This window comes from Camelus dromedarius, chromosome 2, assembly GCF_036321535.1.
Source record: "Camelus dromedarius isolate mCamDro1 chromosome 2, mCamDro1.pat, whole genome shotgun sequence".
NCBI lineage: Eukaryota > Metazoa > Chordata > Mammalia > Artiodactyla > Camelidae > Camelus > Camelus dromedarius.
In genome coordinates, this window is record NC_087437.1 from 21,355,113 (window position 1) to 21,378,945 (window position 23,833).

The window sequence follows — 23,833 nt, forward strand, 5'->3', positions numbered from 1 at the left end:
GAACTCATTCTCATTCTCACTGCCCTTCAATCTACTCCCAAGCCGCTCTTGGGAGGCAGCTTAATCACTACCTTCTAAATGCCTTCGTAAGTGTATGCCAGACTGTGAGGAAATTAGTGAGTCTTCCCACTGGCATAATAAAATACATCTTATGTAGGTTCTCTCAGACAATTTCTCCTTAATCTTAGACAGAAAATCCACCTAAGCATCATATTATTTACAGCTACTGATTATCTAGAAAACACCAAAGGGGGCTTGTTTATAAGCTCATTTGCACTAGGGTTTGCTATGTTTATTGGCAACCTGACCAAAGATTAACCACCTTTCACAGATACACTGATGATTTTATAGGCAGAAGTGACACTATGATAGCAAAGTCACAGTTTTTACATGCCCCACGCCTGCATAACTACCTGCCAGATCCATATTATGAGGGATACAATACACTTACTCACATTTGCAAGTAAAATGTCTAATCTCCCTGATGAGGTCTATGCCTAAAGCAAAGGGTACTGCTACCACCCGCATGGGTAAGTGTTGGTTTCTTCAGACTATCACACTGTAAGTGATTTCCCCTTCACTCCTCCTTCTCCTCCTCCTACCTTTTAAATTTGGACATTGTTCAAGGTTCTCTCCTTGATGCTCCTTTCCCCCGAGATTTCTCTTCCCTCTTCGGAGGACATTACCCATCTCTATGGCTCATCGCCTCTGTGGAAATAACTACAAAAATTTACACTTCTAGTCTTAGCCTTCTCTATTCTGCTCCGCTCTGAACTCTTATTCACAATCGTCTATTGGATGTCTATGTCTACACTCCCACAGTGCCAATGCAACTTGTGTAGTAGTGAACTCCAAGTCTGCAGCCTCAGACCAGCTCATCCTCCTATGTTCCCCATCCATGTTAAAGGCATCATTATCCAGAATAGAAAGTAACTTTCTATTCTTGCCTCTTCCTCACCATCTGATGCTCACATTGTTTCTACTTTTTTTTTCCTAAAATACTCATCATTTCCCTGATTTAAAATCAAAAGAATTAAGAAGTATAACTTCTGATGAACTCTTGGTGTCTAGAGCTACACTATCTACAGGGGTAGCCTTAGCCACATGTGGCTGTCTAAATTTAAATTGATTAAAGTTAAATAAAATTAAAAATTCAATTTCCCAGTAGCACTAGACAAATGTTAAGTCCTCAACATGTGGCCAACAACTTGCAGATACAGAACATTTCCATCATTACAGAAAGTTCTATTAAACATCTCTGGTCTAGACAATAACAGCAAACTACTTAAGACTGCAGCCTCAATGCTTCTCAGTCTGGCCCCAGTCTACCACCTTTATAACTTTATCTTCTACCAAAATCCCTATGCATGCTTTAGTCACAACTGAATTAGTAGAGCCCAAAGAATCAAGCTGAAGACTTTACAAGATGAGGGAGGCATTTGCCAGGCCCTCGGAGAAGGCTCTACGGAAAGGGAAGGAACCAAAGACGTGAGAGAGGACAGAAACAGTTCATTAAAGCCCTCACGAGTCAGGAAGGGATGGAAATGGAGAAAGCATGAGCACTGGAGTCAAATTCGACATGTTAGTTTAGTCATAAGGTAAAGTAATTCAACTCAAACTAGTTTGACTTGAAAAGAAATTGGTTGGTTCCACTGGCTCACAGAAGGCAAAGAAGGGTCAGAGAACCAAACTAGGGGAGTCAGGGATGCAGTCAGGTCTCGTAACTCTACGGTTGCTAGGACTGTGTCTGTCTGTCTCTCTCCCTTTCTTTTGTCTCTGATTTTTCTCTCCTGTCAGCATCATTCTCTTTCACTATAGATCAGCATTCTTTAAATGGTGGGAAACATGGCCATTGATGTGTCACTGGTTTTATTCTTACAGATTCCATTAACCCTCTCTCATCCTGCGCCTTAAAATACCAGGAAGACATTCGTTGGCTGAATGTGAGTCAGGCGCTCTTCCTGGCCAATGAAATGTTGTCAAAGCAATGATGTGTTGGGACAATCAACTGTCCAGAAGGACATAATCACATAAAATGTAATAGCTAGGGAGATGAGGAAGAGAATGGTAGAGGAGCTTCTAGGTACCCCTCAGATGCCACTAAAATCTCTAGCCAAGTGACTGAAACATAAGAGAGTAAATGATTTGCCACTAATCTAGTAAGAGGTAAAGTCAACACTTAGCTCTGGGTTTTCTGATTCCATGACTGGACTCTTCTCATTAGAATATTCCTAAATCATCAAAGGGTTGTGGGGCAGAGGTGAGGGGAGTTAGCCACTTACCTCATTAAGGCCACACTGTTCACTCTGTAACAGATTCTTCCCGAAGCAGCAAGGACTTTAGCTTTTAAACTTCCTTCTATCTTCAGAAACTTTAATTTTTCCTTCTCCACTGAGTTCATCTTACCTTTTAAAATGCAGAGATATTTCCTAACTGCTGCCAAACTAAAAACATCCTTCTTTCTGTCTCTCTTTCCCTTCCTAATTTAAGAGTGATTATCCACGGCTACTATCTCACCTTTTTCACCAACTATTAATTGTATTTCAATTTTTCAAAAATGCACCAAGTACCTCCTACATGATAACTACTGTGCCAGGCACCGGGGATATAAAAATAAAAGACACAGTCCTTCTCCTCAGAGAAACAACCCAATCTGGCTCCTCTCCAAGTACTCAAATGAAACTGCACTGTCTAAAGTAAACACGGAGCTCCACCTTGGTAAGTCAATGTACGCTTCTGCTCCGTAACCTTGCTCCACCTGACCTTGCTGATCTTACAGATCTCACCATCTTAATACCATTAAAACCGTCCTCTCCTGGCTTTTGTCAAGACGATTTCTTCTCTGTTTTACTCCAACCCTTCTAGGCTGGTTCCTTTATTTTTTTTCTCATTACTTGTATTCTAAATGGCTCAACCGTGGCCCTTTGTTCTTAGTATCTTTTTGCTTTAGAAGGTGACTGACCACATAATTTATTATCCAAGCTGGGTTAACCATTGAGAGTGAAAGGGGTCACACTATTAATAATTATTCTGGGATAGAACTGAAGCTGTTTGGGAAAACTGGATCATATGGATTCCTCCTTCAAACCTTCCCTGGCTCCCTTCTCCAAATCTTTAAATATAGAATACAAAAACCTACTTAGAACTAATTACCTCTTATAGATTAAATGTACACCTTTTCATGCCTGACTCCCAAATCTACCTCAAAGCCTGTTTCACTCAGTCCTCTGAGGACACGCAGACTATGTCATGTCCAGTGCAGAGTCTCCCTTGACTGTCCTCTCCGCCCAACTCCTCATTACTCCCCCAGTCAACAAGGCCCAGAAACTACTCAGCAGCCTCATTATGCAGATGAGAAAATGGAGGTTTACTGCATCAAATAACTTGTATAAATGCTACAAAGTGGTAGAACTACGATTCTAATCCAGCTCGTAACTTCTCAAAACCCACACATTTAATGACTATGGGTATTAATGATGAATATAAACTCAATGAGTAGAGGTAATTAAAAGGGTTACTAAAAATCTAGTATTGTTTTCTATGTCATGTATTAGTTTATTAATGCCAAACTATTCCAGATGAGAAAAAACATAAAGAAAATCATTTCAGTCCCCTGTCTAAAAATCTTTGATGGTTCCCTCATCAAATAGATCACAGAAGGTGATTGGGTCCCAAATTGCTTTTCTAGGTTTATTTCCCGCAACTCCAGATGCATGAATTATTTACCACACCCTGAACAGCCCAGGACTTTACCGTTAAGCTCTTAATATTCTTCACTCTGTAAACTAGTATCACTCCAAAATTATAAAATGTCACCAGCTCAGTTAAAATATTCCCAATTCCCTGAAGCAGATCTGGTCCTATTTTCAGTTCCCATAACACTGTGGACACACATTTATTATAACATTTATCATACTCCTCTGGGTGTATGCCATTTCCAATAGTATGTGAATTCCTCTACATCAGGATTCTGACTCTCCAGCCCCCCAGTTCCATCCCTGTCCGCTTCCTGCCTAGAAAACCAGATAGCACACAGTGTGTATTCAAACAATATCTATTAAACAAATAAATGAATGAACAAGTATCCTTTACTGATCAAATACCGCGAGTCACTTCCCATCTGTTGAAAGAACTCCACTGACAGCAGAAGAAATTCCAACTACTTTGACCTGATTTCCAGGCTTTTAATTATTAGACACAGATTAATTTTTATAACTAATACCTTTCCATTACTAATTACCATCTATCAACTAGCTGTCTTCTGCTCTGTCACGATTTCCTAAACATGCCAGATATTCCTGCGGTCCTGTCCTAGAGACCCACGTAGGAAAGAGGACTCTGGGAAGACAGCGGGATAGGAAGCATCAGGGATCTGTCTCCTCAGCTGGGCAGCAACTGCACTGGTAGGATCTGTCTCATGCAACTATTTTGAAACTCTGGAGCCTGATGAAGTCTTACAACTTCCAGGGGAAGATTTGGATGGTAAATTGCAGCTAATTTTGGTCAATTTATGGCTGGTGGCCCAGTAGTGGCCGCCCCTCCCCCAAACCCAGCCATGTGGCAGGCAGCTGTGCACGTGTTCCTGGAGCAGTTTGCACACAGCATGTGGGAGCCAGGGTGGGCGAAAAGGACCCTGTCTCCAAATATCAGACATCTGTGTTCTGACTGGGGATTCCTGCTCCTGCTCACAGAGATGCAGACAAAGAAGCGAGCAGCCACTGTTGTGACTGCCCCCACGGTGCCAACCCTCCCCTCTGGCTGAAGTGACTTCCAGGGGATTTAAAGGACTGGTGTCTTTCCCTCCCTCCTTTTTCTCTTTTTACCCTTTTGGGAGCCAGGCATTATAGCCTGGGACATTTAAAAACAACTGCATATATGGGGATAATTAGAAAGTGACCACACGTGCCCAGGGAAGGGCTCCGAAAAGACCTGAGAAGAACTTAAGTTTGCACCTTGGGCTAATTCTTAGCACAGAGACAACCTACAACAATTTTTTTTTTAAATGAACAAAAACAATAACAACAGCAAACCCTTGTGGAAGAGGGAAATTCTGATTTCAAGAGTTAACACAGTATTAGATTTAAACATTCAGTTTTCAACAACAACAACAAAAAATCACAAGACACACAAAGAAATAGGAAATTATGGCCAATTCAAAAGGAAAAAATAAATCAGCAGAAACTTTCCCTGAAAAAATCCTGGTGGCAGATATACCAGGCAGACTTTAAAACAACTGTCTTAAAGATGCTCAAAGAACTAAAGGAAGATGTGGAGAAAGTCAAGAAGATGATATATGAACAAAATGGAAATATCAATAGAGAAAAATCCCAAAAAGAAACTGAAAAGGAATGTTGGAGTTAAGAAAGTAAAATAACTGAAATGAAGAAAGAATTGGCACACGTGAAGATAGGACAATGGAAACTATCAAGTTTGAGAATCAGAAAGAAAAAAAAAAAAAAAAAACAATGAAGAAAAGTGAAACCTAAGGGATGTGTGGGACGCCAGGAAGCACTGTGGGGCTCCCAGGAGGAGAAGATGGAAAAGGGAAGAGAGAATATTTGGAGAAATAATGGCTGAAAACTTCCCCAATTTAATAAAAGACATGAATATAAACATCAAGAAGCTCAAGAAACCCCAAGAAAGATGAGCTCAAAGAGACTCATTATAATCAAACTTGAAAAAGACAAAGAGAGGATCGTGAAAGCATCAAGCAAAAAGTGAATCATCATATACAGATCATCCATCTTGATAAGGCATTAATATCCAGAATATATAAAGAAATCTAAAACTCAACAACAACAAAAAGCAAACAACCTGATTAAAAAATGGGCAAAAGACTTGAATAGACATTTCTCTAAATAAGATACACAAATGACTGATATGCATATGAAAAGATGCACTGCTAACCATTAGGGAAATGCAAACCAAAATTACAATGAAACATAGAAAACACACTAGGGTTACCAAAGGGAAACGGGGTGAGGGAGAGGGATAAATTAAGAGTTTGGGATTAATACACACTACTGTATATATGAAATAGATAAACAACAAGGACCTACTGTATAGCACAGGGAACTATATTCAGTATCTTATAATAACCTATAATGGAAAAGAATCTGTAAAAGAATATATATACACACACACATATATATACATATATGCATAACTGAATCACTTTGCTGTACACCTGAAACTAATACAACATTGTAAATCAACTATATTTCAATTAAAAAAACCCTTTCCTTTGTAAGTTTGGAAGTTAAAAAAATTTACAGTGAGTACAATGAGATATTGCCTTATGCCCATTAGGATGGCTACTATCAAAAAAAAGCAGAAAACAAGTGTTGGTGAGGATGCAGAGAAACTGGGAACCCTATTGGGAATGTAAAATGGTACAGCTGCTGCTGAAATTGGGTTGTAGATTGCTCAAATAGTAAAAATAGAATTATTAGGGAGGAGGGTATAGCTCTAGTGATAGAGCACATGCTGAGCATATACAAAGTCCTGGGTTCAATCCCCAGTACTTCCTCTAAAAATAAATAAATAAGTAAACCTAATTACCTACCCTCTCAAAATAAAAAAATTTTTAAAAATAGAATTATTATATGATTCTGCTGGGAACTGTCCACTTCTATGCATATACCCCACAGAATAAAAGCAGGGTCTTAAAGAGATACTTGTCCTCCCATGTTCATAGCAGCATTATTCACAATCGCTAAAAAATGAAAGCAACCCATTTGTCCATTGACAGATAAATGCTAAGCAAAATGTGATATATACATCCAATGGAACAGCATTCAGTCTTAAAAAGGAAGGAAATTCTGAAATGCACATGGATGAACCATGAGAACATTATGCTGAATGAAATAAGCCAGCCACAAAAAGGCAAAGACCGTATGATTCTACCTACATGAGGTACTTAGAGTCATCAATATCACAGAGACGGAAGGTAAAATGGTGGTTAGCAGGGTCTTGGGAGAGGGAGACAATGAGGAGTTACTGTTTAATGGGTATAGACTTCAGTTTTACAAGGCGAAAAAGAGTTACGGGGAAGTATGGTGTGATGGGTGCACAACATTATGGATATATTCAGTACCACTGAACGGCATACTTAAAAACGGCTAAGATGGCAAATCTTATGTTGTGTGTATTTTACCACAATTTAAAAAACTCTTGTAGGAGTGGTGACAGAGGGTACATGGGAAATATCTGTACCTTGTGCTCAATTGTGCTGTGTACCTAAAACTGTGCTTAAAAAAATAAAAGTAAAGTCTGTTTTTAAAAAGTATACAACACTCTTGTCCAAAACGTCTTTTCCCTCTTCAAAGTCTCGCACTCCTCAGCCACCCGTAAGAGTTCACCTCCACTCTTAAGAGCTTCTCGTACCCCTTGAGTCTAACCTAACTTACTTCCTCTAAATTCCCACATAAAATACATTAACATATTAAGACCAATCTAGCTAATATAAATTAAATATGTGGTGCAAGAATAACATTGGTACAATCTAAGATATAATAACTCTTAATTAAACTACATGATGAATTCTTTTTTCCCCCCATTTATTAGGACTTTGTTTTCTGGAGCAGTTTTAAGTTCACAGCAAGATTAAAGAGAAGGTGCAGAGGTTTCCTGTATCCCTCCTGCCCTGACACATGCATAGCCTCCCCCATCTGAGTGGTACAGTTGTAACAACTGATCAACCTACACTGATGCACCATAATCACTCAAAGTCTGTAGTTCGTGCTACGGTTTGCTTTTGTGTTGTGTATTCTGTAGGTTTGGACCAAATGTATAATGACAGGTATCCATCATCATAGTATCATACAGACTATTTTGAAAGCCCTAAAAATCCTAGGCGCTCCACCTATTCACCCGTCTCCACCCCTACCCTCCGGGCAACCAGTGATCCTATATGATGAATTCTTAATGAGCTGTTGTCAAAGCTGTAAAATCAAGTTTGTTGGTTCAGTCTACACACATTTACAAACTTTTTATAACATGCTAGCCATAAGAAGGGGACCTAAAAATACACTGGTGAAGGAAAAGTGTCAGGAAGTCACAGTCTACTGGAGGAAACACTATAAACAAGCAAACACACACAAAAATATCAGTTGTGTTCATTGCTACGAAAGAAGCATTAGAGTGGACCTTAGAGAGCTGGGAAGGCGTATTACATGTAGCTCTTTTAGACAAGGTAGTCCAGGAAGATTTCCCTGAGGGAAGTGAGATTTAAGCTGCAATCTGGAAGATGAGGAGGTGTCAGCAGTGATAAAAACAAGGAGAAGAAAGAGCATTTCATGCAGAACAGAACCATGAAAAGGCTCACAGAACACCCATAACTAAAAGTAAAGCTAAATAAACTGAAACTGAAGGAGACAAATAAAATATACATAAGGGAAAGTTTCGGGGAAAAAGTAATTTACTAATTTTGATTATTTACACAAAATAGAAAGAACCCACTTCTTACTGTCTTCTCTGGGGCTAAAGCAAAGAACACAGGGAAAGAATTAGGACCATCTGGAATCTAAAAAACAAAACAAACAAACACAACAAACGGAAAACAGACTCATAGATACAAGAGAACAAACGGGTGGTGGCCAAAAAGGAGGGGTTGGGGTGGGGGGCATGAAATAGACGAAAGGGGTTAAGAGCTACAAAGCCTCTAGTTATAAAATAAATAAGCCACAGACATGTAATATACAGCATAAGGGACGTGCTCAATGATATCATAGTAACTTTGCATGGGGACAGATGGTTGCTAGAATTATCACGGTGATCATTTCATAATGTATGCAAGTATCAGGTCACTATGTACTACACCTGAAACTAACACACTACCGTATGTCAACTACACTTCAATTAAAAAAAGAAAAGTCGTACTTCAGCCACTTACTAGCCATGTGAATTGGGCACCTTATTTAACATTTTTAGGTTTCTGTTTCCTCATCTATAAAACGATACGTTGCAGCTATCAATAAATTTTTTACTCCAGGTATCTAAAAAAAAAATCAGGATTATGAATGCCACTCTGAGCAGAAGACTAAAAAGGAGCATGAAGATCATCAGACCTCAATAAATATTCTCTAAACACTATCATGAATGTCTCATACTCCACTGTATGGATGTGTCATAGTTTATCTCCCCATAAATGGATATTTACACAATCTCCCTATTTTGCAATTATAAACAGTTATGGAAAAGGCACTTCTACACTCAAATCTCTTATTCTTCTCTAATGACAAACTCTCAGAAGGGCTTCTACTGGGTGAAAGAACATAAATGTCTTTGAGCAGACTGACAGGTGTTACCAATTTGCTCCCCAGAGTGCTTGTGCTGCTTCACCCTCGTAACAGAAGTGGGTAAGAAGAATAAACGGAGTAAGAAGTTGATATGAAATGAAGACACCAACTTTTCTTACCTTTCAACACAGGTCGTAAGTTTAAGAAAAAAATCTTATTAACTTGATAGAAGATGATTTTGCTTTTAAATAGCTATTTACATGATGAACAAAATACTACACATGCACATTACAGAAATATTACAAAATATATAAATGCATATAGGAGAAAGTAAAAATCACCTATAATTCAAACACCCAGAAACAGTTGTAATTAATGTCTTACACACATATATCAAGTCCTTTTCTATGCTACATATTTACCTTTTTTCCAAAAAAAGGGGGAGTTGGGGAGGAATCATACTATACATGCTGGTGTAACGTTTTGAACTTAATAAATTGTTCAGTTTATAATATCTGTAGAATACCCCCAGACAAGAATGTCACAATATACTCAGTTATTTATCACACTGTTTACAGTGTTGCATTCTTATCAACAATGTCGTGGTGAACACACTTTGCTAAAATCTTCCCACAGATCTTTCTTTTCGTTTTTAGGAGAAACCCACAGAAGAGAAAATGCTGAGTTAGGGGTTGCATATTTTAAAGATTTTTTTCATAGGTACTAAGCAAATTATCCTCTAAAGAGATTGTATCCCTCCATGAATTCCCATACTCTCCTCTACCTCCCCAAAGTATTAACAAAAAAATCACTTTGCTAATGTGACTGGCAAACATGGACTTTCATCATTTAAATCTGCATTTTGATTACTGGCTAATTAAATACACACTCATATTTTCATGAGCCATCTGCACTTCTTCTGTGAACTTCCCCTTCTGCAGCCCAGTTTTTTCCTGTAATGCCAATATTTAATTTATTTATTTGCATTACCTTTAGCTGACATAAGTTACTCTTTGGAAGCACAGCAAAAAATGCAGCCCACACTCAAGGAAGGGTTGGAGGGTTTAAGCTCTACCTCCTTGAGTGGGGAGTAACTACATAAATCATTTGGAATTCTGTATGGAATAATTCTCTCTTCTCCCCAACTTATTTATTCAGTCACTTATATACATGAGTACGTACCTGTGTATTTTTATTTTATACTTTAGGTTAAAATCCAACATTACGTTATTTACTTTGTCGCTCAAACTGCTCCAGTTTTGGCCATTGGGATCTTTTTCAGGTTGGCTTCTGTGTTGCTTTGGCATGCGCCACCTTTTCCTTCTTTCTCAACATTTCCTTACTTTCTGGTACTAGAAAGACACTCCAGGTTGATTTAGCTATTTCCTGCCCAAACCCAGATTAGCCAGTTTTCCAAGGAGCCTTGGATCCTTTTATTGGAGAATAGTATTAGAAACCGAGATCCGACTGGTAGGTGACATTACTGGCTTTTAAAAACTCTAATAATATTTAGTTGAAATAGCATTACATCATTTTTATTTGCTTTGGAAAGAACTGTCAACTTTGAAATATTTATTTTTCTCTTCCAGGAATACTGGATGATTTTCCTTTGTCGAGCTGTCTTTTACGCTTCTTAGTACCTAGTAAAACAATTGCTTTTTCTGTATATCACAGCAATGATAGTAATTTCAATATCACTGATATTTCCTCCAACTGCTAATGTAAATCTTCCAGATCTTCCAAAGTCTCCAACAGCCCACAGGATTTCTGTGAGCCTTCAGAGGAAGGATCCTTAGTCTTCTGCACATTAGAATCAGCTGGGAACCTTTAAAATCTCATGTCCAAGTCACATCTCAAACCAACTCCATCGGCATCTCAGGTGGGAAGCAGAGTTCTAAAGGTCTCAGGTGATTCCAATGTGTATCTAAGCTAGAGAAACACCACCAAGTCTTTTTACATGGCCTCATTAAAGGCTCATTGCCAGTAAGTATTGCTGAGTAATGCTGCTGCCACTAGGCACAGACCATCTCTCTCTTCCTCTGCAGAAACACGGGGCATCCCTAAGATGCCAAAGCTTCAAGTTCTTCCTTTTTTGAAATAAGGAAGAAATTTTGCTTCCTACTAGTTTATCTTATAAAAGATACACATAAGCAGCACTGCTTGTAACTTAATGAGATGATTCCTGTTAAATTCTATTTAAAAGAAAACTGTTTTGTTGTTTTCATAAAAGCATATACCACCCTATTCTCATAGGATTCACACATGACTTGAACAGGTCTGGCTATAAGACAAACCCTAGTAATGAGCACCATGCAATATTCAGGATCATTTCCCCTTTCTAAAGACCAAGAGTTTTCTTAAAGGTTCAATGTCTTTCTTCCTCTGAGGTACACTAAATACAATCACGGGACCATCCAAAACCCACATCCAGCTCAACTAACTGACTCATCTTCTACAGACAAATGGCCTAACAGAAGAAGTGTGCCCATTTCCAGGTATAAATACTATTTACTTCAATCTCTGCCATTCTTCTATACAAGATGTCTGGCTTTAAATTAAAATTGTAAAACACACACAGAAGGAAAAAAAACTCATTGCAAAAGATAGAACAACCAATAGAAATAGACTCACATATGACCTGGAGGTTGGAAGTATCAGACAGGGGCTTAAATTTAACTATTTCAACTTTCTCATTATTAGACTGGAAGGAAAAATTTTTCCTATATTTAATCTTTAATCATTTGAAAAGATAATTGAGAGTCTAAACCAGAATACTAATAATGTATTATAGGATTTATAACTATGTAAAAATAAAATATATGCTAATAAGCACAAAAAGAAGACAGGAAATGGAAACATAACATAGTATGTTATATAACATTCTTTGAAGGTAGATTGTGACAACATAAAGATGCACACGGTAAACCCTAAAGCAAACCACATTAACAAATCGAAGAATAAAAATCATATGATCATCCCCATAGATGCAGAAAAAACTTTTGACAAAACTCAACATTCATTCACAATAAAAACTCTCATTAAAATGATTATAGAGGGAACAGATCTCAACATAATAAAGGCCATATATAACAAATCCACAGCTAATAACATAGTCAATGGTGAAAAGCTAAAAGCATTTCCTCTAAGATCAGGAACAAGACACACTTGTTCTTGCCACTTCACTCTTGCCATTTCTATTTAACATAATATTAAGTCCTAGCCAGAGGAATCAGACAAAGAACAAAATAAAAGGAAGCCAAATTGGAAAGGAAGAAGTAAAACTGTCACTGTCTGCAGATGCCATGACATACACAGAAAATACTGAAGTCTCCATCAAAAAACTATTTGAACTTATGAATGAATTTGGTAAAGTTACAGGATATGAAATTAATACACAGTAATCTGTTGCATTTCTAAACATCAATAATGAACTATCAGAAAGAGAAATTATGAAACAAACCCATTTATCATTGCATCAAAAAACAACAAAGTATCTAGGAATAAACTTAACTAAGAAGGTAAAAGACCTGTACTTGGAAAATTATACAACACTGATTAAAGAAATTGAAGATGACACAAACAGATGGAGAGATACACCACGTTCATAGACCGGAAAAATTAATATTGTTAAAATGACCAACTACCCAAGGCAATCTACAGATTAAATACAATCCCTCTCAAAATACCCATGGCATTTTTTGCAGAACTAGAACAAATAATCTAAAAGACCCCAAACAGCCAAAGCAATCTTGAAAAAGAAGAAGAGAGCTGGTAGTATCAGACGATACAACAAAGCTACAGTAATCAAAACTGTATGGTACTTTTTTTTTTTTTTAAAGTATGGTACTGACACAAAAACAGATACATAGATCAATGGAACAGAATAGAGAGTCCCAAAATAAACTCATGTACTTATGGTCAATTAATCTAAAACAAAGAAGGCACAAATACATAATGGGGAAAAGATTGACTCTTCAATAAGTGGTGCTGGGAAAACTGGACAGCTACATGTAAAAGAATGAAATTAGAACATTTTCTTATACTGTACACAAAAATAAACTCAAAATGGATTAAAGACCTAAATGTAGGACCTAAAACCATAAAACTCCTAAAAGAAAATATAGGCAGAACACTTCTGACATGAATCGTAGCAGTATTTTTTCAGATCTGTCTCCTAAGGCAAAGGAAACAAAAGCAAAAATAAACAAATGGGACCTAATAAAACAGAAGGTTTTGCACAGCAAAGGAAACCATCAAAAAAACGAAAAAACAATCCACTGAATAGGAGAAAATATTTGTAAGTGATATGACTGATAAGGGGTTAAAACTCAAAAATACATAAACAACTCATACAACTCGATATCAAAAAAAAAAAATCAAAAATGTGCAGAAAACCTGAAAAGACATTTTTCCAAAGAAGACACACAGATGGACAACAGTCACATGAAAAGATGCTCAGAATCACTAACCACTAGAGTAAATACACTCAAAACCACAATGAGATATCACCTCATACCTGCCAGAATGGCTGTGATCAAAAAGACCATAAATGACAAATGCTGATGAGGATATGGAGAAGAGGAACCCTCACTCACTGCTGGTGGTGGGGATGTAAATTGGTGCAGCCACTATAGAAAACAGTATGGAGGTTTCACAACACTAAAAATGGAATTACCATATGATCCAGTAATTCCACTCCTGGGTATATATCCAAAGAAAATGAAAACAGCAATTCTAAAAGATACATGCACCCCAATGTTCATAGCAGTATTATTTATAATAGGCAAGATAATGGAAGCAGTCTAAGTGTCCATCAATAGATGAATGGATAAAGAAGATGTCAAACACACACACACACACACACACACACACACACACACACACACACACACACACACAGTGGAATGCTACTCAGCCATAAAAAAAGGAAATTTTGCCATTTACAACAACATGGATAGACCTGGAGGGTATCATGCTTAGTGAAATAAGTCAGACAGAGAAAAGCAAATCTTTGTATCACGTATATGTAGAACCTAAAAAATAAACATATGAATATAACAAAACAAAACCTTAAAAATAAGTATAACAAATAAGCAAAGATAGAATGTAAATAAAATAGAATCAGAAAAAAATATTCAATTTATTCAAAATAAGTCAAGAAAGAGAAAGAATCAGAACAGGAAACAGATGGGACATAGAGAAGAAAATTAGCACTATAGCATATTTAAATCCAACCATATCAATAATTACCTTAAATACAAATTATCTAGAGACTCGAATTAAAATCTAGAGATTCCTAGAACAAGGAATGTTACCAGGGATAAAGACAGGTATTATATAATGATAAAAGAAAATACCACAAACAAATGAACAAAATAACACATAACAGTCCTAAATGTAGATGTACCCAATGACAGAGTTCCAAAATATATGCAGGAAAAATTGATAGAACTTAAAGGAGAAATAGAGAAATCAACATCATAATTGGAGACCAACATTCCTCTCTTAGTAATCAACAGAACAAGCAGACAGAAAGGACATAGAAAATCTGAACACCACCAGCAATCAACTTGACATCACTGATATTTATAGAACACTCCCTTCAGCATCAGCAAAATCCATGTTCTTTTCAGTGTGCTTGGAACATTTACTAAGACAGAGCACACAATAAATCTTGAAGCAAACTTCAAAACTGTGGGACAATTTAAATAATCCCTAAAGGATATTCTCTGATCACAGTATTATTGAATTAAAAATCAATAACAGAATAATCTCTGGAAAATCCCCAAATATTTAGAAACTAAACAACACAATTTCAAAATCACTGACAGATACAAACTACCAGAGCTCTGCCAAGGAAAAGCAGACAACCAAAATAGCCCTATACCTATCACAGAAATTGTATTTACAGTTTAAAACCTCTTGAAAAAGAAAACTCCAGGCCTACATGGCTTCAATAGCAATTTCTACCAAATATTTATAGTAAAACTAATCTAACACTATACAAACTCTTTCAGAAAACAGAATAGTAGAAAACGCTTATCAACTCATTTGATAAGGCCAGCATAACCCGATAGCAAAACTAGACAAAGAAATTATATATAAGAAAATTTCAAACCAATATCCTTCATGAAAATAGTTGCAAAAAAACTTAACAAACCTTAAAAAGGAATGAAATTCTGACACATGCCATGACATGGATGAACCTTGAAAACATTATGCTAAGTGCAATATGCCAGATACAAAAAAAAAAAAAAAAACAAATAATGAATGTTTGCACTTATATAAGGTACCTAGATAGTCAAATTCAGAGACAGCGGTTACCACTGGCTAGAGGAAGGGGAATAGGGAATTATTGTTCAATTGTTTACAGAGTTTCATTTTGAGATGATGAAAAAGTTCTGCAGATGGATAATGGTGATAGTTGCACAACAATAATGACTACTTAAAGCCATCAAATTATACACTGGAGAAAATGGTTAAAACAGTAAATTTTATGTTATGTATATTTTACCACCATAAAAAAATTTCTTAACAAAATATTAGCAAACTGAATCTAACAACAGATTAAAAAAAGAGTAATACATGATGAGCAAATGGGATCTATCAAAGAATGCTGGTTGGCACAGATAATCCAAATGAATTTACAAAAAAGCTATCAAAAGTAATAAATTTTAATAAACTAATGAGTTTAGCAAGATTTGCCCAAAATATACAACATACAAAAAATACCAAATAATAGTAAACTTTACTGCACATAGATTATACTTCAATGAATCTGACTTTAAAAAACAACAGAAAATCAAACAAATAATAGTGGTGCTAATGGACCTCCTTATCTTGTTCCTATTTTAAATGAGAATGTCTGTTTCTAATGGAAATGTATTAAATACAGTACTGGCTAATAATGACTTTTAAAAATACACATTTATAAGTATTTTTAAGTTCTATTTTGTAAGATTTTTTTTACGTGACCAAATTTTTTTAAATGTAGGCTGAAAAGTATTTCAGACAAAAATATGGTTCCTCTTTGATCTACCTATGTAAATATATTATTGGTAATTTCTTAATATTAAATCAACCATCCTTACATTTCTTCAGGCAAATTCTACTTGGTTCATGGTATATAGTTCTCTTGATATAAAGTTAATTTTATTAGTTAGTACTTAGGTTTTTTTGCTTCTACAGTTATGTGATTGTTTTATAACCTTCTGTACCATTCAATTTTACTTATGAGTTAAATCAGTTTTGTTCCATGTACTGGGAAGCCTTTGGTTTTATACTTTTCATGTTTTATTGCCTGAATTATCTATTCACAGAAACAAGAAAAAGTTTGCCCATAAACTGTCAAGAATAGAGTTTGGTTTTTTTTTAAGTGATTTTTTTTTTAGACAACATTTTCTATTTCTACTGACTTCACAAACTTTTTACTTTTTAAAAATCAATTTTGGTAACTTTTATTTTCCACCAAATAATTTTTACCAGTATTTTCAAATTCTTCAACATAACTGTTATATGGTAATCTGATAAAAGTTAAACATTTCTATATTTAAAAAATCCTCTAATATTTCTAATATTTCTCTACTGTTCCTAATATTCCAACATTTTGCTCAATGACTTCCTAGAGTTTATTATGGGCAATCTACCTGGATTTTTCCATTTTAATACTTCTCTATCTTCTGATTTTGTTCAATTTTGGTTTTATTTTTATTATATGCCTCCTTTTGCTAACCATTGGCTAACTTTGGGAGGTGAATATCTTGTTTGTTTTATTTCATTTCAAAATAATAAATGCATATATACAACTTAGGCTATATCCTGTATATATGTGTATGTCTGTATTTATATAAAATCGTAATTTATTATTATTTTTGATGGCCATTAAGATTCAGGTTTCTGCCTTGATTCAACAGCTATTTTGGGGGAAAGAAATGACAAGTGGGCTTCTTTAATTAATTCCAAATTTTATTGCACTGTGGCCAGATACAACGGTCTATCAAATTTCAACTATATGGACTATACTGAGATTTTCCTGTTTTCTAGCATGGTTACCTTCTATAAACGTTCCATGAATGTTCGAGAAGAAGGGGTATTCTTTGTAAGGTACCCAGTGTCAGAGTTGAAGTAATGGGAGGGTGGTGTTCACTTAGCAGGGTGGCAGAGACAAGAAGTTGGTTATATACAGATTAATCACATAAGTAGACATATAAAGGGTAATGGAAACAAGTTTATACTATATAGCACAGGGAACTATATTCAATATATTATAGTAACTATGGTTAAAAAGAATATGAAAACGAATATATGTATATTCCTGTAAGACTGAAGTATTGTGCTGTACACCAAAAACTGATGCAACACTGTAAACTGACTATAACTAACAAAAATATATTAAAAAAAAAAAGGTAATGGGATCCAGAAGGACTTCTTGTAGAAAACTGTTTAGCTTTATAAGGAACTACCAAACTGTCTCCCAAAGTACCAGCACCATTTTGCATTCCCACTAACAATGAATGAGAGTCCCTGTTGCTCTGCACCCTTGCCAACAATCTGGTATTGTCAGTTTTTTGGATTTTAGCCATTCTAAAAGGTGTTCAGCACCATTTCACTATCGCTGTTTCACAACTGTTTAAATTTGCAATCCCTTAACTACAAAAGATATCGAGTATCTTTTCATACGCTTGTATGCCTTCTGTATACATACATTGGTGAGGTGTTTGTTTGGATCTTTTGCCCACTTTTTAATTAGGTAGTTTGTTTTCTTGTTGTTGAGGTCTTTTAATATTCTGGATACAAGTCTAACTAATAAAGAATTTACCCTTACCCAAAGAGGTGTTGTTTTTGCCCTTAGCTCCTGGGGGAGGGTAATCTCTAAACTCTTGGAAAGTCTTGTCTGATAAAAGTGTCTTTAACGGGGGGCATTGAGCCAGCCACAGAGTAACAGTGTAATTTAGGGTGGGCTTTGAGTCACATCAACAATGGACATTTGGGCCATGTGGTATCAGTTTGACCTCCTGAGGGACTAGAAATTTAAAATGGCCACATGAGCAGCTGGTCAGGTTTACATGATCAAACCTCAATAAGGACTCTGGACACCAAAGCTCATGTGAGCTTCTCTGGTTGGAAATACTCCAAGTGAGCTGTCAAACATCAACACCAGGAAAGTAACGCTGTCCAGGACTCCATGGGGAGGACGACTGGAAACTCCACGTATAGTATACTTTTCTGGACTCTGCGCCATGTATCTTTTTACTTGATTGATTTTAATCTGTAATAAATCATAACTATGAGTATAGCAACTTTCAGTGAATTTCAATGAGTCTTTCTAGAGAATTAGCAAACCTAAAAGGTGGTTTTGTTGAACCTTCAATTTGCAACTGGTGTCAGAAGTAAATAAAGGCAGACTTCTGTGCACCACTCCCAAACTTAGCAATTGTCCAACTATGAGAAGTCCTTTATCAGATGTTTTGCTGTTTTATCTAAAAATCATTGCCACACCCAAGATCACCTAGATTTTCTCCTATCTTTCTTCTAGAAGTTTTATCTTTTTATGTTTACATTTAGGTCTATGATCCATTTTGAGATACTTTTTGTGAAGCGTGTAAGGTTTATGTCTAGGTTCATTTTTCTGCCCATGGACTTCAATTACTCCAGTCTCATTTCTTGTAAAGACTCTCCTTTCTCCGTTGAATTGCCTTTCCTCCTTTGTCAAAGATCAGTTGACTCATATGTTTATATAAATAGGTCTGTTTCTGGGCTCTCTACTTTGTTCCACTGATCTATTTCTATTCTTTTCCTAATACTATATACTGTCTTGATACTGTAGCTTTATAGTAAGCCTCAAAACCAGGTAGCATGAATCTTGGATTTTTTTTTTTTTTGACCCAACCCAAGTCTGTAAGTTTTAAACGTATGTGTTAATGTACTCGCTTTCATTCTAATTACTGATACTGCGGTCTCACATTCTGCCACTCTGTTATTCTCGATGCTCTTTAATATTATCTCCTTTATTTTCTGTCCTTTGCTAATCACACTGTAGACATTTTCTTTTTCCTAACAACACCATAAATAGTGTTCCATTGAGCTTAAGGATGTTGTTGTCCATCTCACCTTTGATTACTGCTTCTCTTCTATCTATAGTCTCCTTTATTCAGGAATACTACTTAATCTACCTACTGGGTATCCTCTGTACCTATCACTTTCATCTTTTTGACTCTTTTCAACAGCTGTATTTTGGAAGACCTTCTCCAGCTTCTCTTCCACATCATTTACTTGATTTTCACCACTGACTATCTTTTGACATCTTCGTTGTGGATTTGAATAGTGCATTGAATTTCACTATCTTTATGAGTTTTGAGGAGTCTTGAGGAAAATTTTAAATGCAGAAAAGCACAAAGAATGATTCAAGATCCTTTGCAATCATCCTTATTTCCTCTAGTTCAGGGCCCTGCATTCAGTCTATCGGGACTCAAATATGAGACCTACCTCTGCCTAGGTGTATAATCTCAGGGGAAGTAATTTAACCTATTTACTTCAACTTTCTTAGGAATAATCATTTAATTATTTAATTAGCTAATTCATGAAGGGTTTTGACACAGTATCTGGCATTCAATAAATATTTAGCTATATTACTATAATCTTCATTGATATCTCAGCTGGCTTGCTTCTATGTCAGTCTGTTATCTTTCACATACTATTTCAGATTGAACAATTTTCAGAAGAAAGCATATGCCATCTAATACTATCTTATTTCCCTTCTCAATTTTTTCCAAGTATGATTTTCTTCTGTCTTAAATATAAAACTTCTTTTATTCTGCAGAATTTCTTTATAAAACCCATGATGCCTTTTAAAAAATTACTTGAAAGTTGAGAAAACTTTCTGGGTTTGGTGTTTGCTAAGAAAAAGGTTAAGCAAATTCTACTTAGGCTCTCCCTTTACTATTCATCTGGGTATTATTTGACTTTTAACTCTTTTCTTAAGTTGGAAAAAAGACTGATTCACATAACTCTTACCCAAACGTGGTGTTAGGCAGTCTGGTGATAATTTAATCCTGATTACTTCGAGAGAGAATATAGTTCTTCCCTGGTCAAAAGTAGGGCCTAACCAAGAGCGCTTAAGGTGGTGACTGGTACAAAGGAGTTCATTAAGCTGTTGTTTATATGCTTTGTAAATATTTGACAGTTTCAAAATAAAAGGCTTTAGTTGTGTGTTTATTTGAAGTAGGGCCTGAAAAAATGCATGCAACCCCAAGGATCTTTCTCTCTCTGCCCCTTCCCACTTCACATCTGGAAATGCACCATAACCAGTCCAGCTCTGCCCGCCTTTACAGAACTGTGGTCACCAAGGGAAGTGGAGAGGTAACGATAAAAGAGATGGGAGGGAGAAGAAGAGCCCTGGATGCTGCAGATAGCAGCTGCAACACCGCAGGAGGTAGTTGCCACGCTTCTGGTTGGCAAAGACCCCACTTCCTTAAACTGTAGGGAAGCAGTAGAGATGGGTAGAAAACAACCTTTTTCCTGTCTGTCCCTGCCCTTCTGTCTCAGGGATCTGACTTTACTTTTCACTGATAGAAAATCCTCCTTATGCCTGGCATATTTTGATCTTTATTTCTAGTTTCTGATTCTATTTGTAACTCTGCTTCTCTGTGTATTTTCACCTATTTGATCATGGGATCACAGAGGAGATTAAGCTGGGGCCCACTAGCTGGCTGCTGGCTAAACCCAAGCTTCCTTCCCGCAGTTGAAATCTTGAGGCTAAAAGGTCCTACAATGATCTGGCACATGTTCAACTGAGGGACAGCAGATAGGTGGAAGAAACAGCTTCTTATCTACTCTTGCCTCCCTTAACTCTCAACCACACTACAAATGTACACAAACAGAAATATGCTTATTGATATTAGTGAGCATATAGAAATAAAGCACAATAAAAAGAGAAGTGTTAGTTTCTCTCAAGGAAGCTCTAATCCAGATTAAAATGTCAAGAAACTGCCAACAGACGTAAGATTTAAACTTAAACACTGCAGCAACCAACTAGAAATATTCAAGTCCCTCCAAAATAAAATGTACATGACAAAACTTACAAACTGGTGAGATAATATGCCAGTTACCAGAGACACTCTCAAAATAAACTGAAAAATAAGTTAACACACAAATACTATAATCAATTAGCACATCAAGGTGGACTGCTATTACCTAGAGGTAGAGTTCTCTATATTCCTTCTAGTCTTGTCAATAGTGTTCCATGTTACTCAAAAATTTCCTGAGAAACATATGAATGTGGAGCAATGTGTTTAGAAGACTGATCCCTGATCTCACAGTCATGATCTGAACTGTCTCTACCACTTGAGAAAGTTAGTTAACTGCTCAAAGCCTCCATTTTCTCATCTCTAAAATGGGTGCAACACTTCTTTTACAAGGAGGTTGTGAGGATTATAGGAAATAATGAACACAAAGAGTTGGGCACAGTTCTTGGCAAAAGACACTCAAAACACAACAGACTTTTTACATTAAACTGACCTCTTGTTTCAGTGTTAATCCCTTAAAATGCTGAATGTAAACAAAGTGACAACTAAAGTCAAAGACTACTTCAGAAAAAGAATAAAAATAAACAAAAGAAAACAAACAAACAAAAAAAGTAAATTATAGATCAAAATCCCTCAAAAATTCCAAACAAAATTTTAGGAAATTGAACCCAATATATAAAAAGGACAATATATCATGCCTAAGTGGGATTTATCCCAGGAATGCAATATCCATTGGTTTAATATTGGTTCTGATATTGGTTTAATATAAGAAAATCAATCAATGTAATTCACCATGTATCAAAAGAATAAAAAAGGAAAACTACATTATCATCAGATAAGGTATTTGACAAAACTCAACAACCATACATGATAATAACTTTCAGCAGACAAGGAACAGAAGGGAATTTCCTCAGGGTGCTAAAAGGCAACTACACAAACCTATAGCTAAAAGTCACACTGAATGGTAAAAAAAAAAAAAAAAAAGAATGCTTTTCCCCTAAGATCAGGAACAAGACAATGATATCCACTTTCACTATTTCAACAGCGAACAGGAGTTTTAGTCAGTGCAATTAGTCAAGAAGAAGGAAAAAAGGCATTACAAAAATAAAGAAGTAAGTTTTAGAAACAAAATGTTGGTCTATGTGGAAAATCCTATGGAATCTATAAAAATTAACTTACTAGTAAACTAGTAAGTTTGTTAGCAAGGTCACAGGCAACAAAGTCAATATAAAAATATCGACTATATATCTATATTCTAGCAACTAAAAAAATCAGAGTTTGCAACAAAAACATATAATTTATAGTAACATCAAATATGAATATGAAACACTTTGGGATACATTTAATAAAATATGTGCAAGGCCTGTATGATGAAAACTATTACATTCTTCCGAGACAAACTATAAAAGATTTCAATTAATGGGCAGATAAACCATGCTCATAAATCAGAAGATTCAATACTGTTAAGATGTCAAAGCTTCCCAAGTTCATCTGTACCTTCAGTGTAATCCCAGTCAAACTCTCAGCGGGCAGTTTTGTAGATATTTATAAGCTGATTCTAAAATTTATATAAAAATACAAGACTTGGTAAAGCCAAAACAACTCTGAAAAAGAACAAAGTTGGAGGACTTACACTACTTGATTTCAAGACCTAACATACAGCTACAGCAGAGTTTCTCAGTCTTGGCACTGTTGACTTTTTGGACTGGCTAATTCTTTGTGATGGAGAAACTGTCCTGCATACTGTACGATGCTTAGCAGCATCCCGTCCTCTACCAGAGGCAAATCCTCCACACCCCAAGTTGTGACAATCAACAACATCTCCAGAAGCTGCCAAATATCCTACAGAGGGCAAAACTGCCCTTTGCAGGGAACCACTGAGCTGCACTAAGCAGTGTGTTACTGTCATGAGGATAGACATTTGGATCAATGGAACAAAACAGGACCTGGAAACAGACCCTCAATTTGATATCTGGCAAAGGTACAAAATAATTCTATGGGAAAGGATAATCTTTTCAATAAATGATGCTGTAATGATTGGTTATTCATATGTAAGAAAGATATACCTCACCCCTCACCTCACTCCATACATAAAAATTTAACTCAAAACTTACCCAAGACTTAAATTTAAGAGGAAAAACTGTTAAACTCTTAAAAAAAAAAAAAAAAAAAGCAAAAGCCTTAGTAATCTTGGCTCAGGCAAAGATTTGTTAAATAGGACATAACGAAGAACAAACTTTTTAAAATTAACAAGTTGTACCTTCAAATAGAAAACATGTTTGCTCTTCAAAACTTAACGTTAAGAAAATTAAAGGCAAGCTACAGGCTTGGAGAAATACTTGCAAAATAAATATCTAATAATGGGCTTGTACACAGAATAAGACAATAATAAGATAAACAACCCAATTAAAAAATAGGCAAAAAATTTAAACTGTTACCTTTCAAAGATGTGCTGATGGCAAATAAGCACATGAAAAGATGCACAACATCATTACTCACTGGGGAAATACAAACCAAAACCACACTGAGATGTCATATAAACCCACTTGAACAGCTAAAATGAAAAAAAAG

The 23,833-nt window shown here is 36.0% G+C and overlaps 1 protein-coding gene across 11 annotated transcripts in view; it reads right to left on the minus strand.

Moving 5' to 3' along the window:
- Window positions 1–23,833, minus strand: part of TFDP2 (transcription factor Dp-2) — a 156,239-nt gene that overhangs the window by 64,905 nt on the left and 67,501 nt on the right. The window contains exon 1 of one of the 11 annotated variants that reach the window (XM_064491758.1): window positions 2,283–2,414. The exons of the other annotated variants lie outside the window; for them this stretch is intronic. The gene's annotated coding sequence lies outside the window, so the exon portion shown is untranslated. Of the gene's footprint in view, window positions 1–2,282; window positions 2,415–23,833 lie in introns of those variants that run through there. 11 annotated transcript variants of the gene reach the window in all.